The sequence below is a fragment of the Vanessa atalanta genome, chromosome 21, assembly GCF_905147765.1.
Source record: "Vanessa atalanta chromosome 21, ilVanAtal1.2, whole genome shotgun sequence".
In the NCBI taxonomy this organism is placed as follows: domain Eukaryota; kingdom Metazoa; phylum Arthropoda; class Insecta; order Lepidoptera; family Nymphalidae; genus Vanessa; species Vanessa atalanta.
The window spans coordinates 2,429,735-2,449,817 of NC_061891.1; the positions used below are offsets into that span (position 1 = coordinate 2,429,735).

At 32.0% G+C, this 20,083-nt stretch overlaps 1 protein-coding gene across 5 annotated transcripts in view; it reads right to left on the bottom strand.

Annotated features, from left to right (window-relative positions):
- LOC125072271 (brain tumor protein) overlaps positions 1–20,083 on the bottom strand; it is a 135,287-nt gene that overhangs the window by 84,155 nt on the left and 31,049 nt on the right. For 2 of the 5 annotated variants that reach the window (XM_047682826.1, XM_047682827.1), the window contains exon 1: positions 7,495–7,505. The exons of the other annotated variants lie outside the window; for them this stretch is intronic. The gene's annotated coding sequence lies outside the window, so the exon portion shown is untranslated. Of the gene's footprint in view, positions 1–7,494; positions 7,506–20,083 lie in introns of those variants that run through there. 5 annotated transcript variants of the gene reach the window in all.

Consider the following 20,083-nt stretch of genomic DNA (forward strand, 5'->3'; position numbering starts at 1 on the left):
TGTGCAGCTCGTGTTACTTCCGTCTTCTCTATTCTGTGTCATTCACCTAAATATGCCACTTAGATACGGGAGTGTTTAAGGCATGTGACGATACGGGTTCACTATAAAGCCATTCATTAAACCCTTCATTCCGAATAGAACTCTATTGAGATAACTTAAGGTGAATTTTCGTGTGATACTAGACGAAGTTCAACAAAGAATTCAACAGATGGCTTTGTGATAGGAGAAAATATTCATTATGAAAATAAAGGGTCAAGTGTACTTGACGAGTTTTGTTTGAGTGTAGAGGTGGGAAAATTGGGTGGCAATTTTTAAGTTTTCTGTACAACGAAATTTTGTAGAGAAAATCGCTGAGTTTTTTACGTTTAGTTTTAAAGTAACTAGTATTATGTCTCACTGTTGGGTTCAAACATAGTCTAATTTTGTGTTGAGATAACCTAGTAGTTAGAACACGTGAATCTTAGCAAATTCCGGGTGCAAACCCGCAAACTACTTAAAATTTTCATGTGCTTAATTAAAAAAACGTCGTAAGGCAGCCCGCATATGTCATAATATAAACTTAATCTATGAAATTTATTCTTTAAATTAAATTAAAAAAATTATAACAGACCAAAACTGGGTTGATATTCTTTGCCCGGAGAGGAGGGTTTTACGAGGAATCCCTAATTGAAGAATTTCATTTGTCCAGCGCATTAGCGAGTGGAAACTGAATTTTATAAAACTTTATGTGTAGATAATACAACGTAAAACCAAATTACATTAAATATAACTTTAGAAAATTTATATTTGTTATATAAATCTATAAATATAATCTGAATCTGATATTATTAATTCAAAAGTAACTGTTTCAGTTTTTTATTCTCGTATGTAGGCGGACGAGTAAATAGCCCACCTGGTGGTAAGAGGTCACGACAAGAGAACTCAGATGTTATGTCCCTTGTGCCTGTAGTTGCACTGGCTGACTCACCCTTCAAACCGGAACACAACCATACTAGCTTATATACTGCTGTTGGCAGTAGAATATCTGATGAGTGGTTGGTACCTACCCTAGCACAGAGCTATCTATTGTCTTTTCACGGACAATACACTGAACCGAATTTGTTGAAATTTGGTATAAAATAAACTTGAACTCCAAGGAAAGAGATATAGGATACTTTTTACGCCTAAAACCTGACAACCGACCCCTTAAACAAGAACGAAGCCGCGAGCGACAAATAGTTTTTTAGAACTAAAGAAAAGATATACCTCTATTATAATATATTTAAAATTAAATTTTTATCAAGTTGGTTGAAATAGATTAAATTTTTTTTAATCAAGCAGAGCTGAGGTTTGCGACGTTACGTCACGGCATATATCATTTCGCTCCGAATCAATAACAACAACTTATCTACATTGTCTTTATATATTGCTTGATAAATGATCGTTTAATACTTAATGACATTTACTGAGATGATTTGCGTCGTTTGACCTCATTCGACAAAATGTCTATAATATTTGCCATGACTGAAGATCGTATTCTACACAGGTGACATTGTACCCTCTTAAGCTCAGTCAATATCAACAAAGCTAATTATATTGAATTTTCATCATTTGTTTTTATATAATATTCATTGTATTTGTGCTAAATTATAATTATAATATCGTGATTGGTGGGGTATGACATCGTGCCACCTGAGTGATTCGAATGGTTGTCTGCAGAATAATCAACCTGTATCCGAAAAGGTGGAAGTTCCGATCGTCCTCAAGACGTGCCTTTGTCCAGCGGTGGCAAATTAACTAGGTGTTATTTTACTTTACTTTATAAATATATATATATATATATATATATATATATATATATATATATATATATATATATATATATATATATATTAGTTAGAAAATTGATTTATTTCATATGTACACTAGCGACCCGGCCCGGTTTACCACGGGTGAAATTTTAATAAATAAAACTATTGAATATATATTTAGTGCTATACGGTATATAATTTATACAGTATAGCAAGCACTAAGGCATAATTAAAAGATTTGATGATCTCCGTGGTCGTGTAGTGTGTACACCGGTTTTCATGGGTACGCCACTCCGAGGTCCCGGGTTCGATTCCCGGCCTAGTCAATGTAGAAAAAGCTCATTAGTTTTCTATTACTTCTGTTTTTCCTTAATATAAGTGCTTTAGCTTCTTACATTAAAGGCTTACTTACAAACAAACAAATTTTACCTCTTCATAATATTAGTAGAGATACCTATACAAATAGGATCCAACAGCAGTAACAATTCTTAATATTAAATTCTACGCTGTAAGGATTTGTAGTTCAATCTACTCGGGCCCTAAGCCTCTGAACTGTGGGCTATACGCACCGTCGTGAAAAGGCATAAAAAACCTCACTTTTAAAGTGAATACCTTCATTAATAATTCATTCGTAATCCCTCAAGATCAACTCGAGACAAAAGTGTATTTTACGAGACAATCGACTATATTTTATGCGTTCCGTTGCGACTTTTAATGAAATTTGGCAGCGGTCTAAAGGCGACCTTTACGCGCTGTTTTTTTTATTAAAAATGTACGACAAAACAAATTATATATGCTAAGTTCCTATAAAGAGCGATATCTTGAAATTGCTATTGCGGTGACTGTCTAAGGCATTAAAGATATGAGTCTTGTGCGTGTAGTTATAACGTGTACGCGCTATGATTCTGCAATAAAATATATAGGTACTTTTGAATCGTAATTTTACAAAATTGTATTAAATGTACAGGTACCACCGGTTCGGTTGTAGATTCTACAGAGACGAACCGGAAAGAAACTCAGTTGTTACTCTTTTTCAAGATTTTAAATACAAAGTTACGTAAATCAAATACAAGTTAATTTATATAATGGATCCTGAACGACAATAAAAATTTTAAAGATAGAAAATTATGAAGAGACTCTGAAACTTTTCTTTTTCATATACATACAAAAGATATCACATTTTTTATCGTAATATAATGTGTTTTAAGAATAAGTATTCCAGTGGTGCTATTAAGGTTATAGCCTAGCAGCTGTTGTATCAAATATTTGTTGCGGATTACCGTTATAGCACCAGAGCTGCCCTTACGATGTTTTCCTTTACCACCAAGCATGAGACGATTTACAAAAAGTAATTAAGCATATGAAAACTATAATTACTACGTTACTTGCCTGGGTTTGAACTTGGAATCGCCAGTTAGAATTCACGGATCCTAAACCCTGGGCCACTACGGCTCAATTTGTTTAACATCGGAGTATCGTGATGTAATAAACTCTATAGATTCATAAAATGGGAATTCGTTTGTGTAGTGATTACCTTTTATGGTCTATGAGTGTTTTAAATGTTCTTAATGATGATACTACATATAGCACTTAAGCTTATTGTTTGTATACATATTATATAATACTGAACTTGATAATCAATCATTGAGTACCTTATGAAAATTAATTATTTTCCGTCAAAGATATTTAAGTAATTCACTTAAGGTTTATCGATCTACATTCAAAGTGATGGACTGCATAGCGGTCTTATCATTCTAAATTAGTGATAACAGTGTTAATATTTTCAAGAGCAAATAGCGGATAATTTTCTACTCAAGTTCAATGACCATCACACACACAACGATACACATTGCGTAACGATTAGAGTTTGTGTGAAAAATATTGTATTATGATAGTTAATTATAATAAAAAAACTATTATCAAAAATGTTTTTAATACTACATATATATTTTAATAAATTAATAAAATTTTAAATTGGTAATTCGTTTTTAAATCGAATTTAAAAAATACAAGCGATAGTAACGACATCTAGTTTCAATGTCGCGAACTACGTCATCACGGTTTAATTCTGTCACCAACAAAGGGTCAAGACTGACCCTGCCTTTATAGGCATAAATTAAAAATGCAGCAATTTAAATTGCTCGTGAAGTAATATCAGGAATATTAGAAAAGCCATGAAACCCGTACTCGGACTGGCAGTGTTCAGTTAGGTTCAGTCGAAGCCCACGTTCTAAATATTGTTATATTTTATATTTAACAATGATGTTTTAAATCAAGTTTTTATGTTCAGTAAATAACTAAATAAAAAGTAAAAATAATTACTATCAAGTAATAAATTTCAGAACGTTATTGAAAAAACTAATGTGAGCATATATATCTACTCCGTCTGCGTTTACCCTTATCTTAGACATTTACGGTAACATAAATCCGCATTTTTTCGGGCGTAGGAATAAACGATGCTCTTAGAAAGGTCAATAGCGTGCAATAATCATATTTTAGAAAAAACATCTCGTACCCTCTTTTAGTTGAATTGATTTTTGTACATTCAATGACGTTCGTGAATCTATCTATCTATACTAATGTTTATAAATGCGAAAGTAACTCTGTCTGTCTGTTGCTCTTTCACGGCAAAACCATTGAATCGAATTATATGATTTTTTTTATAAATATTTAATAAATATTGGACAACATCACATACGTTACTCTGATCAATGTAAGTAGCTAAAGCACTTGTGTTATGGAAAATCACCCACACACACACAAACACCCAGACCCGAAAACATAGAAAACTAATGAACTTTTTCTACATCGACTCGGCCGGGAAACGAACCCGGGACCTCGGAGTGGCGTACCCATGAAAACCGGTGTACACACTACTCGACCACGGCAGTCGTATAAAGCAATATTGAAATGCACATTAGCTACATTTTCGAACACCTGATGAACAATCCCAAAAACGCAAAGAAGCCATAGGCAACAACTATTTTACAAAATATGATAAGAATATACCAATTATATTTTAAACTGAAAAGTTGTTTCTTATATAAATTAGGTAGATCTGTAAATGAGTCAATTGAGCAACTCTTGTTACGTCATCAATGCGCCACCAACGGGAAATAAGGTGGGACAGGCTAATGCCATCTGATAGTTAGAGGCCAGTCCTCACAGATATTCGCACCATATACAATTTTAACCATTTCTTACATAACAAATGCCCCACCAAAATTGGAAACTCAGATGTTTCGTCCCTTGTGCTTGTAGCTACACTGGCTTCCTCGCGCCCTTAAAGTAAACTATACAACGTGTACATTACGAGAAGGAAAATAGATTACTTGTTCCAAATTCACTATTAATTCGTTACTCGCATTACGTAATACAGATGCTTTATTTATTAACTTTGTCACGAAATTATTATGTTACGCTTTGAAAACACCGAAAATGTATAAGGACGATCGTTCATTACCGCTTCCCTGAGCTAAAATAAACAAGAAACTCGGTATTTTTTCATCAAAAATTCGACTTAAACCATCTGTTCGTCCGGAATTGGGCAAATATTTGAACTCTCTCGGCTGCAGAGTAATTTATTTATTACGAACTAACGTCAAGACGTCTTGTACATTTTTCATTTTGAGTCGCCGAACTAATCACATTTACATAAATAAACTAAGCTTATGGCACAGGTATGTGCGACAGTTTTTTGTTTTATAATTACTAGCCCTACCGGTCACAGCTTTAAGTTAAAAATATTATTAGTGAACTGTCAGCACCGGCCCCCACGTCTAAACTAAATAATACATATGATTTCTATTGAGTTGTTTTCTGGTCTGTTAAAGTGCGTTGAATTCTGGATTGGTGTTGCTGATTGAAGAAGCGCAACGGCTAGCAAAGGCCGAGATGGCGCAGTGGTTATCAAACTCAGGCAAGTACCACGGATTTTTATGTGGTAAATTTGTGCTTATAATTCATGTCGTGTTCAACGGTGAAGAGAAACATCATGAGGAAACCTGCATTTGTCCAATTTCAATAAAATTCTGCCAAATGTGTATCCACAAACCCGCATTGGAGCACCACTGATCCATTTCTTTCTTCAATAAGCTCCAAACCTTCTCAAAGGGAGGCGAGATCTTAACCCAGCTGTGGGATATTAACAGACTATTACCGTATCGACTCTTATAAAGAGCAAATTTCGCGAAACATCTATTAATTCGTCTTCTAATTATGTAACAAAAGTCTTTTCGGATTTTAATGTGTCTGCATATAATTATACATACAAGATTCAGACAATTTAAAATCTTCTAAGTAAGAAACGTTTGATAAATTATTTTATATAAACAACAATACCAAACTATACTTTGAAGTTAATGGAACTCCGGATAGTTTAAAATTCATTATGAACCCATTTTATGTAATTCTATAAACTCCGAGAGAAAATCTCTTGATACGATGAAAGGCTGAAGGAAAACTTTGTGGCATGCCTAGATACCTAATTTAGTTTAATAAACTTTGAAAAGCTTCAACGAGACACAATGTGAAGTGCCTTGTTAATTACAATACGCACGATCTAACTTGACTGAAATTCACGTGTGCGATGGTGGTTGTTGCACTGATGTTTTTGGTAAAGCAGAGAGCGAGATGCAAATACAATCCCCGATTCAATTACATAAGTCATTTTTCCTGAAGTCAGGGGGTATGGCTCGTTGACGATGCCGCGTTTCGACTGGGTGTGGTCTCATACACACCTCAGAAGAGGCTTATATCCAACAATATATTCTATTCGACTTGACTGATTATTTTGTATGTCGTTATTTTATTATGTTTCACTTTACGAATATGTTGATGAAAGCCAAATTAGAAGGCGTACATTGTTATTATAAACTGATTAGTGTTTTAACGTATATAACCGCATCATATACTGACTAAAAAATTGATGATATACGGCTTTTCAGGTTCATTACTGAAATGGCTCTCCTCGTACCTAAAAGATCGCACATTTTTCGTAGTTATGAACGGTTACAAATCTGAAAAGCACACAATTTTATCAGGTGTTCCTCAGGGTTCCCATCTTGGCCCTATTTTATTTAATATCTTCATAAATGATATAACTTTGTGCTTCATGCATTCAACTCCATATATGTACGCAGACGATCTTAAGTTTACCCGGATTGTCTCATCTGTACATGACTCTGTTCTTCTTCAGAGGGACCTGAATAGTGTGGTTGACTGGTGCGAGGCAAACGGCATGGAGCTTAATGCAAAAAAATGCGTACACATAAAATTCACACGTAAATTAAAGTATATACCTACTACTTACAATTTGTACGGTAACAATCTAGATGAAGTTAATGCCATTAATGATTTGGGAGTTTTATTAGATAACAAGCTAACCTTTGTATCTCACCATGATGCAATTGTTAAGAAAGCTTCGAAATTATTGGGTTTCGTTATTAGGACTACAAAGCCGTTTAAACAAGTCAGAACAAAAATAATCCTATACAATAGCCTCGTTCGTAGCCAGCTTGAATACTGTAGTGTTGTCTGGCGACCTCACTATTCTGCCCATTGTCTTAGACTTGAACGTATTCAAAAAAGGTTTTTATGGCATATTTCCTATCAAGCTAGAATTCAGAAATCTATAACATCCTATAAAAATAGACTAAAATATTTTAAAATGATTAGCTTAGAACAAAGAAGAGACTTACTGGACCTTACGTTTCTATATAAACTACTTCATAATAAAATTGATTGCTCAAGCTTACTCTCTAAATTAAATTTCAGGGTGCCTTACAGATATCCTCGAAAACCTATTACGCTGTTAGTACCACCTCTCTGCAGAACTGTTTTTGCTCAAAACTCAATACTACCACGTTTGTGTAAACTATACAATGGGCTTAGTGATTTGCTCGATATCAGTACGGACTCACCTAAGACTTTCCGTAAAGTTATTACAGAAAGAATGTTACAATAGCATATAAATGTAAATATGTAAACTTATAGTACTTTGTAATGTGGTTTTTGTTATTTCTGTTCTTCACTTTTCTTTTTTTTTTCTCCTTTCAATGTCGAAATATTGTTACTTAATGTTAATCAAGCACTTTAATATTTAATTATATAATTGTAATCGGAGCAAGAACGCTATGCATGCAGTTTTTGCTTTTGAATGGGTGTACATAATGTATCTTATTTTGTACATGATTTCATTGGTGTGTAATTTATGTAACATCCGCTAGCAAAACATAATAAATAAATAAATAAATAAATAAATATACAGCAAAAATATAAGGCATATTATATACTTTTAATTGATAGTTTCAAAGGCTAATATTTAAGTTAAAAATACTATTATAAATGTTTCGGGTTGATGATTTCTTAAACCACTTTCAAAATAGTCGAAATTATGATTATATAATAAACGCAAAATATTAAGCTTACAGAGTACAAATGAATTTAGTGTCGCGAACTATCAAGAGATGGCGTTGTGCGATACTTGATACCTTAGCGGTTTTAATAAATTATTAATAGTGATAAACTTCTTAGAACATTAGTTTGCTTTGCTTTACAATTAAAACCGTACTTCAATAATGTAATCATTCATAAATTAAATACAAGTAAGATATTCACAGTTCATCTTGAATTTTGAAGAAGCGATGTAGTTTATGCTGCTTAATAAGCCTTTTCTCGTGAATCTTATAACCTTTAATTATTTGTATGTCTAGATAGACTGCCAAACAAAATAATAGAAAAAATAGTGGTTAGTTAGTACACACGCAAACACTAGTAAACTGGTATGACGCAACTGTCACGCACACCAAGATAAAAACTTGACTCGTTAAGTTTAGTTCTTTTGTAGTGCGACTCTATCTAGATATACAAATTAAGCTTATAACACAGAAAATACAAAATACTACTAATGATACATACTCATTAAAATGTACCATTGAAAGAAGTATATTAAAAAAATATATATCGAACACTATGGTTACATATGATGTATGGTACAAATAGACATAATACTTAATAATGTATGTTTTACCAAACGTCGTAAGTAAACAGAAGTTCACTCACTGCGCCGATTTCGTCGCTTACCTGAAATTATAGAAATAAACATTCATTATACGATAATAAGTTCCACGTAACCATATACACAAGAATAAATATATTCCGTGTGTTATTTTATCATAAATTTTCTGGTGGTAGGCTGTGGAGGCTCTGGTTCCACCCACGCAATGTACCGTCAAATAACTCAGTTCCTAACAATGCTTCTACATTTACCAATAAATAAAAATAATCCTTACTAATATTATAAAGGCGAATGTTTGTATGTATGGAGAAATACATGTTTGTTACACTTTAACGCAAAAACTATGAATGGATTATAATGAAACTTTATTATACAGCATATATATCAAGATAACACATAGATAAAAACAACTATGTTGATGAATAGAGGTTGGAGTCAACATTTGATTTTCATACATGATATGTAGGTACTCGTTAATATAGAATCGGATATATGTTTGATAAAAATAGTAATTATTAAGTTTCCTGCCGGTTCTTGTCGGTCGAATATACTCAACCGGTGTCAATTTTACATTCAATATGCTCATGTCTCAAATTACCTAAGGAATTACTAATACTAATAATTTCCTTCCTTTTAATCTATCACTTGTGTTAGGAATGGGGAGTCAGAATGGATCCTGCGGCTTTTTACATCGCTAGGCGGCCCGTAAACTATTGACGCTTAAATTCTTTCTTGTTCAAAAACCTATTCGTAATATAACATGATTTATATTTCAATACAGAAGTTATTATTAATAGAAAATAATTCACTTATAGTTTACTTAGTTCTCGTTAGTGAGAAATTGTTAATATTTCTATTTTACTTCGAATTAAGTGATGTTTGGAGTGGAATTGACAATGGATCCGATCTAATTCGATCCTAACCCCTTGAGGAAACGGATCGGATCGGCTTTCACCTAGCAATATTCTATAATAAATTATTATTATATATTGGAGAACACGAATGAAATAAAACATTACTTAGTGATAATTAAATATATACATTCTAGAATAAAAAGTATTTTTTAAAATTTTATAAACATGATTATATTTTAAAATTAAATACAGAGCGATGCGATATATGTGTGTATAAATGATACTTTTATTAGTTGCTTAAATCATCAAACACTTAGTCAACAAACAAGTTTTTTATATTTAGAAAATAAGAAGACGCTACGTGTTCGGCCATGTAGTAATTAAATCGTATCTGATCGTTTCAACATATTTATATAACTTAAACATAAGCAGCCCGTAAATGTCCCACTGCTGGGATAAAGGCCTCCTCTCCCTTTGAGGAGAAGGTTTGGAGCATATTCCACCACGCTGCTCCAATGCGGGTTGGCGGAATATATATAACTTGTTATATAACTTGAAAGCCAAAAAATATCTCATTCCATTACCAATAAAGTAAAAGTAACTGTACTAATTTCTATGGCTGAAGTCTCCTCACCTCGAGGTTTAAATCTTACTCCACAATTCTACTCTAATGAGATATTTTTATACAACACATATACAAACTGCATGAGGTTATTCTCACGATGTATTTACTAGTATTACTTGAGCGCGTGAATAATTATAAAGAAAATAATCACATGAAAATTCAGTGAAATTTACTAAATTCGAATCAGCAATCTATAAAGATATAATCGAACCACTTCGTCATATCGACTTTTGCAAGCAATTTTTTTGTAATAAATTATAATTACATATAAATTGACCTGGAGTCATTACTCGGCCAGACAATTTGATTTTGTTTCGTAAGAGGATATTTCATGTACGGTCTTATGAATTGAGACAGTTTGCGATCCTTTATCCCAAATCTCGCGAGGATACGTTGAGAAAAATTGACCTACATCAATCAAATCAAATCTAAATGTACTTTATTCAAGTAGCTCTTACAGTATTGAATCATCATTTTATAAATATATAATTCATTATATCATTAACATCGGTTCGTAATGTAGATTATATAGATAGAACCGGCGATAAACTCTACAATTAAATTTAGCTATCCGTGCGAATGCTAAATCCAAGCTCATCTTAGAAACTATAACAATAAGCATTATTTATTCAAATAAATTCCTAGTAATTATTTTATCGTTCAAATATTTTAGATGTGCAACGAGTATATTCTACAATACATTGCATATATGAAGGCTGGTTCGGCTCCGCATTTTATTAACTCAGATAAGATTTGAAAGCTTGGTTTAAAGCCAATAAATTGAATCAGTTCTACATCTTAGGGAAACTAGCTTCATGTCGTAATTCTATACAGAGGCTCACACTTCATAATCTCTAACAGAAGTTTAAACTTTAACTTCTTAGCAATAAGGACTTGAATGCAATGCAACTTGATGTGGTTGCTATACCACTGCATAGCGTAAGGTCTAATAAGATTTCTGATGTAATGCTTCCAGCTTTTAACATAAAATGATGAAAGGTTTTAAGAGGATCAGCAGATGCATTTCAAGTTTATGAACTAACGGTGCATTTTTAAGAAAACTTGAGATTTCTTTTATTTGGTTATCGAATCTGTATATATTTAATGATACAATTTCAATAGCTAGGTTAAATTGATTCGATAAAAGAATATTCCAACGTAAATTCCTTTTAGTTTCTTTGAAATCTCAATCGTAAATAAAATTATTTTATCCCTTACAAAGATAATTTTATCATACGAAATTGAGACTGTATATAGAGGTCAAAGACCTTATTGAATTCTTAATAACGTTGATGATATTCCACCTTTATTTTGTACGATACCATCACGCAAATAATATAACACACATTTAGTTCCATATTACAAATGTATAAAGTTAGTTAAAATAATATGATTTTGAGAAAACAATGTTTGTTATAACCCACACGACTGACAGTCCAAAAATACGCCAAACGAGTAATAAAAAAGGCGAACATCGCAGCGCAAAAAATTAAAACCATAATCTGCTTTAACAGCCACCGCTTGTTTTTATTATATCAAAACAGCGCATACGATATTTGTACTAATGGCCGTGTTTCAAGAGCGATAATTGCTTGAATAATTATCAAGTGTTGTAGAGATCAACTCCACGTGGTAGCGGCTGCTCCAGAAATACACGACGTAAACACAACATGTTGGAAACTGAACGAACACTTGGTTGAATCCATTAATAGATAAATAAACGCCGCTTCTCTGGCTTGTTTTTGAAGACCTTTTTGTCGCTTAGGCAACGTTCAGATCGGTAGAAAAATTAAGAAAAAAAAAATCACTTAAAAGTGAAATTTGACAATTCAACAATTTAAAATGGGTTCATGTTTTCGGTTATTTTAAGATAATACATACATTTTTATGGCATAGGTTGGCGGACGAGCAAATGGGCCACCTGATGGTAAGTGGTCACCACCACTATAGAAATAGTGTGTATAAGAAATATTAACAATTCCTTACATCGTCAATGCGCCACCAACTTAACTAACTGGGAACTAAGATGTTATGTCTCTTGTGCCTGTAGTTACACTGGCTTACTCTTCCTTCAAACCGAAACACAACAATACTGAGTACTGTTGTTTAGCTTTAGACTATCTGATGAATGGGTGGTACCTACCCAGGTGGGCTTGAATAATAACTGCATAAAGCCCGATTGCAATAACCATCAGGGTACCTTGTATTCATTAAGAAAATTGAAGTTTAATGCTTCTAAAACCTTAATAAATGTCAAATGTAAATGTCAATTTTAATATGATTGGTATCGACGATTTCGACAGTAAATTAAGCCTACGATTAATATATTTATTTATCAGGAGCTTATTTAATCTGTTACAGCGTGTGGGTCAAGTTTTGATGTCTTTTAAACCAGTATCACGCAACTTCATAGGCTGAAATTTAACATAAACTTTGGTACTGAGAACAAAACAAGAATTTGGAATAGTAATCAATTTAAAGTTTTAATATATTCAAAAACAAAAACTCTTCATCGTACAAAAATGAATATCAACTAAAAATACAGATCGGAAAGTGGTACTAAAAGCGATCTAGTACAGGGATTAAGTAAAATTTTTTTTTTAAAAACTTTTTTGGATAAGTTTTTATAGCTACGTTATGTTAAATAGAAAAGTTAGAAGATAATCATTCTTTGGCTGGAAATATTTAGAATTGTAATCCAAATTTGGATGAGGCTAATCTTGAGGCAACGTATGAGTTCGTTTCTTCTATATAACACGTTCGATTCTATGTAGGTAGAAAACTGTCCGTCTTTCATTTTGGAATAGAGTTAAAAGTAATGGATTCAGATCACGTTAGCTGTCACTCACTCGTTAGACTTCGTTAATAGAAGCTTGGAATATTCTCGAAAGAACAAAATTCTGAAAATTAAAAAGCTAAAAATGATAACACTATATTTGTTTTAAAATCAAATTGTAAAACAAGAGTTAAAGGAACAGAAAGTGAGAAAAAAAAACCCAGACGAAGAGTTAGGAATTAAAAAATCTACAAAGTTCAGCCCTATAATGATCATCTCTAAATAATATTAACAGAAAGCCATTTGCGAAACTATTTAAACCGACTGTATATCTGAATTTTCTAAAAACGAACGCAAGTGATGAAGAGGCAAGAACCGACCGCACCAAATATATCCACAAAATATCCAGACAGATGTAAAGATAGGCGATACACAAAATAAACGAATTTCAAGTGTTGGAGGTGATTTGGGTCCGACCTATTTCAATGTCAGATACGTCTAAACGTAAATTACGACTAATAAGATTCGCTTCTGTTATATTTATAGGATGTTTTAATTATTTTAATTATGAAATGCATTATTTTAATGGTCATTGCAAACGTGTTATCATTCATAATAAAGGTACTTTGTCCTCAGTATTGTATATCAAATTAATGTTTATCTTGACAGTATCAATTTCATTTATATTCAATTTCAAAATATTTTTCTAATGATTTATTTGCCATGTACAATTTACTAATAAATAATCTTTGGAATATTGATCAAGTTCGTTATATTTATTGTGATATTGGTATAGTCAATAGTATTGAAGATACTTTTTCTTTATTTACTGGAGCAGAATTTGCAACAAAGTAAGGTTCCACTGAACCTACAGGCTAACAAGACAACCCACGATCATATAAAACTTAAGGCTGAGCCTCGAAGGCATTGCTCCGTAAAAAAACAACGTCCATACAACCTTTGTTGTGGTGGTCAGTGCCTTGCGCGAAACAAAAATAAGACAAAACGAAACGGGACGGAACAGGTCTCGCTCTTTCAAACCAGTTCAACGAGTTCCCGACTAAAGGTTAATTACAAACAAGACTTTAGAATGTCTGTTATAAAGTTCAATATCGCTTAAAAACATCCTCAACTTTTTATACGATGCAGCTATGATTTAAGGCATTTCGATTTCCTTAGGAATTTCGGATCACATGTGATTGTCAATTTTGGGAGACGGTTTTCTTGGAAACAAGTTTGAAGTTTTTTGTTCGCCGTCTGCGATATGTTTTAAAGGGGTCATTAAAGAATCAAGGCTACCTGCTATTAGTTATTTCTTAGACTGAGCTGAATTAAATGTTATAAGTGATTCATATTTGATTTAAACTTTAACATCCTTCTTCGTTGAATTGATACAGAACTGTGTGGGAGTAATATATAATATATATATAACAGTAGAACAAAATTAAGAATTACTTAATACACTTTTTAATTTGACGTCGTTATGTAAAATATCTGAAATACTAAATTTGATTTAAGTCTTCAGACTTCCTGAATCAGTTTTCAATATATTTTGTTAATAATTATTAATTGAATTAAAATAGATTTATTAAACATTTAAACGAAATTTAAAAATAATTCATTTAATTTATTTACAGTTATATTTAATGCATAATTAACAATTAATCATGTTCCATTATACTAAGTCGGGTCAATCGTTTAAAGACTTCCAGGATCAATCCTAACTAGTCAACCTAAATCAACCCTTTCCTGACCACCCTTATCTTATCTCTCTATCGATGTTGCTTCAGGTCAAACTTCAAATCAAGAAGGTATTTATCAATTCAAAATTAAATTTATTAGTATATGTAATATATGTATACTAGCTAATATCAAATCATCCTGAAATGACTTAGAATCTATAATGAAGTTATGTGATTTTAGCGATAATTTTCGTTAACTTTTATACAAAGATTATTAGCAATCCGATTGAGGAAATTGACTTAAACTTCTTAATGTTACTTTCAATAGTTCATAAGCTTATTCAATTTTATTTAAAAATACAAAAAATACACCTAAGAAATTAAACCAATTTTAAGATTCAGTTTTATAAGACACCAAAACATTTCTCAAGATTTATACACAAATACGTATATGTTAAGTTACGTATTATAAAAATATTGATATGTTTTGATAATAAACATATATGTTTAATACTTTTAAGTACATAAAGTACCATTAAAACATAACGAATTTTCAAAAGTCAAACTTTACGTACTGTAAACCGTTTTATCCGTGACAAACAAATGATGAACTTGGATATACATATTAATAAATGTGAACTTCGCTTTCGTGGAAATATATTAAGGGCTAAAAGTTAAAACCGAGTATTACCTGTTTGTACGTAAATAACGAAGTTTTAGGGTTACATTTGTAAAATGTTAAACAGAATATTTACTTCGAATGTTAATTACTTTATTTTTACCTAACGACATAATATTGACTAAACAAATTTACATTACATTTGAAACCATGTTATATACCAAAGCAACGTAAGAAGTTACTCCGTATCACAATTTTAAAATGTTTAAAACTAATTACGTTGATACGCTGTTTTGATGCGTATGATCTATAAATGTAACAATTATTGTCAACGTCGCATGTTACCTTCTGGCATGTAACGATGTTCTGAGGTGAGTTTCCAGTTTGTTAGTACAGACACTCACTTGTAAACATTTCGTATCCTTTCTAGAATATTGTATCCACATGACTATGCCTAGGATTCGAGGTTTCGTCCTCGAATAGCAAAATTATTATTTTTAATACTCATCTTTTGGTTAATTGCATATAATTTATATATATATATATATATTTTTTTTTTTTATATATTTGCTTAAGTGTGGCGTTCGTAATTGTTGGTTTCGTAATTCATGGTAAATATATAAATAAAATAAAATTTATTTATTTTAGACCTTTTGTAGTAAACCAAACCTTTGTTTTTAAGTAAACATTTACGTAATGTTTACGTAAAAACTAAGTTTAAACCTAAAGAAACAAAAACATTAATTTAAATATTTGCCGCTGCACACAAACAATGTACAAATTTAATTGTACAATAATAATTCATATCGCGAAAATGACTAAGCATCGAGTTTCTTGCGGGTTCTTCTCGGTAGAATCTACATTCCGAAATGGTAGTAGTAGTTCTACGTTTATTATAATTCTGTAAAATTCAAATGTACTTGGTATTGGTTTTCAGATTTTTGTTGGAACGAAGTATGAGTCGGTTAAGTCGTTTTGAAATATTTCTTCAGTTTAAAATATACTCTATCTCTTCTCAATACGAAATATCTATAAAATTTAAGGCAAATATTAATAGTTGATTTGTTATAAACTATAAAATCACTATCACTGATTTTTGATAGTTTGCTTATTGCTAGCGTTAACTTAAATCATGTTTGAAAATATTCAAAGCGCTATTTATTAAATTTAGTATCACATGCGAAGCATAATAACATATTGAGGCGTTGCTAAAACAAAATCCTCTAACAGAGGTGAAATTAAGCATCCATTCTGTCAGACCTACCTATAAATAACGTGTCCTGGCATCCAAGGACAGAAAAATAATCAGAAAACATATGGTATGAAAAAGAAATGCGACAAGAACAACTAATATAACAAGACCTACTTTGAGAAGGCCAACCTTTATGTTATCTTTCGAAACAAGAAACTTCGCTGGCTCAGGTTAGACTGGTCTCTAAAACCAGTTTCGGTTGATCTGCAGTGAACACTTATTGCCTTATTTTGTGGGGTCTTTGTTCGATGGTGGTACAGTCACCCCAAGAAAAGGTCTTGTGGTCACTGACCATGAACGAGAATAGCTCGTAGGTACCTGCGCGGGCGCAGGCTGTTGCTGACGTCACATATCATCGGATTCCATGTTCCATGGTTTAAATATCGAACAATAATCATCTGAAATGGGTAATATAAATATATACTTATATAGGTATAAGCACTAATATTTATTATATTTAATAATATCACAATGTTCATGTAATATATTTATACAGTTAGGTTTCATTATAACAATGAGAAGTACGAATTTATTAAGTTCGAATTGATATATCATGTTAAAACAAAAGTAGGATGATAACTACACCCATAATGTTTGTAGCAATCCTAATAGTGCTTTATAATATTCAAAAAGTTAAACAATTAAGGACGCTTCACACGATTTGGTGACGCATTCAGTCGCAATGTATTATACACGGAAGAAGCAAATACGTTCCAATTTATATAGCAACACGTGCATTGTCTTTGGTGTCGAATGACATATAATTATATAACTATATATCTGACACAGTCAGTTTTATATACAAATCAAGAACATGAAATTCACGCTTGTCGTATCTAATGTTTTGATTTAAAGCGAATGAAACTACGAAACGTACCTTATATACCTAATAATATTATATACTAAAAACGTCTTAAAAAACTATTTAAGGTAGACAAACATAGAGATGGAAAGGGGGTTGGGGTGAAATAATATAGTAGGTATATATCAGCAAAGCCTGACAGATGCTTCCTATTATAGATACTTAAATGAACTGTATACTGGTATAGAAGTTATATGACGAATTACATCAAAATACGATAAAAAACATCCATGAAAAATTAAGCAAGAATTGATGAAGACAATTTATTGTTTGAGGATCGACATGACGACGCAACCTATGCGGACTCGATCTTAGTAAAACAAGATCAAACGAGTAAACCAAAATGCATTTATATATTAAAAGGCGACTGATCACTAACCAATTTAAGCCAGATCTTCATGGTATATCGTAGCAGAGCATCTTAAATTTAACACATTAACGCCAGTGCAACAATCTTGTGACGAACAGCTTTTTTATATATTAACATTGTAAGCATCTAATTTCAAACATATATTGTCATTTAATAGGGTTAATAAAAAAAAAAAGAGTACCAGTGAAGGTACTGTTGCACTTTAAAATTAAAAGAGAAGCATTATATTAGAAATTCCTTGATACATCCTTACAAATGAAAGAGGTGCTCTTACATTCTATAACGCGTTTTTCTCTGTGTGTGTGTATAACGTGTACAAATATAACGTCACGGATACGTTATAAATAACATAACGATTTCTAGAATATAATTCTGTGTTTAATTTAGCCTTCAATGTGCAATAGGTTTTATCTGTACTAATATTATAAACACGAAAGCAACTCTGTATGTCTGTTTTGCTTTCACAGCCACAATACTGAAACGATTTTGATGATATTTTGTATGAAGCAAGCTTGAACACCAAGGAAGCACATGATAGCGATGTCACATGAGGATCATTAAATATCAGCCATCAATCGAAAGTAATGTGGATATTGCCTCACAAAAACGAGGACAGAAGTATTACTTCAAAAAATCAATTTCTTGATATAAAAATACGCACAGTATATCGTGATATCGTCTTAATAATGTTCTTAATAAAACCGGGCACAGAGTAACTTGACGTCAGAGGATTTATGGTTAAACGGAATTAACCTAAAGGTGTCGCTAAGTGATTTATACGGAGGAAACGAGAGGATATTTTTACTTTAAACTTCGGTTAAGATTTAACAGGAGACGAAGATCAAAGTGTTATTGAGAGGGTAAAAAGAGTATTTAAATTATTAATTATCGTATCAACCGACAGTTATTCAAATACTTTATAGACATTAAATTTGTCTCTTTAATTAAAAAACTGTGAATTTTTAACTGATATAAATGTATAATTAATTATCATGATATTACTGTTATAATACTTTTTTTTATACAGTTTCATTATTGTAATCCAGTGTTGCCTTATAAATTATAAATATAACATAAATATTTGACAACATTACATACATTACTCTGATCCCAAACTAAGTAGCTAAAGCATTTGTGTTATGGAAAATCAGAAGTAACGACGGTACCACAAACACCCAGACCCAACATAGAAAACTAATGAACTTTTTCTACATCGAACCCGGTACCTTGGAGTGGCGTACCCATGAAAACCGGTGTACACACTACTCGACCACGGAGGTCGTCGTATTAAATTAAAACAAATTGTACGATAAATTTCTCGATTAAAATAAGTCATAAATTATATACGTATATAATTAGAGTAATTATATAATTTTTGCATTACGTTATATTTTATTAAACCGATTCGAATGAAATGAAACGATTGAACGAATGAAATTACAAAGAAACAGGTTCATTCGCCGGTTCTTCTCATCTCAGGGTATTTTCAGTTCCGAGCCGGTTGTATTAATAAGGGTCATATTGTATATGATTTTTGGATTTATCACAAATGCCATTATTATTATTATACGAAATAATATTCAAATATATCTTGATTAATTATTCTAAAATTGTATTATAAAATGCATAAATCGTTTATAAATAATAATAAGCGAGGAGTTATTTATAAAAACGTACATTTGAAATACGATTGTAGAATTAATATTCTGTTAATGTGTTCAAAAACAACCAAAATGTATATTTGCATGAGGACCGGATGAACGAACGAACGGATATGGCTATTTCGCATAATGAATTCGAAGAAGGAAATTTTGCGGTTTCCGTACGTTGCTCTTTTAACCGTTTCAAAATCGTTTTGGGAACTTGAAAATTACAACTTACATACGTTGTTTAATCATTTAATATTTTTACATTACATACATTAGCCTGTAAATTTCTAACTGCTGGGCTAAGGCTCCTCTCCCTTTGAGGAGAAGGTTTGGAGCATATTCCACTACGCTGCTCCAATACGCGTTGATGGAATACACATCTGGCAGAATTTCGTTGAAATTAGACACATGCAGGTTTCCTCACGATGTTTTCCTTCACAGCCGAGCACGAGATGAATTATAAACACAAATTAAGCAAATGAAATTGAGTGGTGCTTGCCTGGGTTTGAACCCGAAATCATCGGTTAAGATGCACGCGTTCTAACCACTGGGCCATCTCGGCTCATCATTTATTAAGTAGTATTAT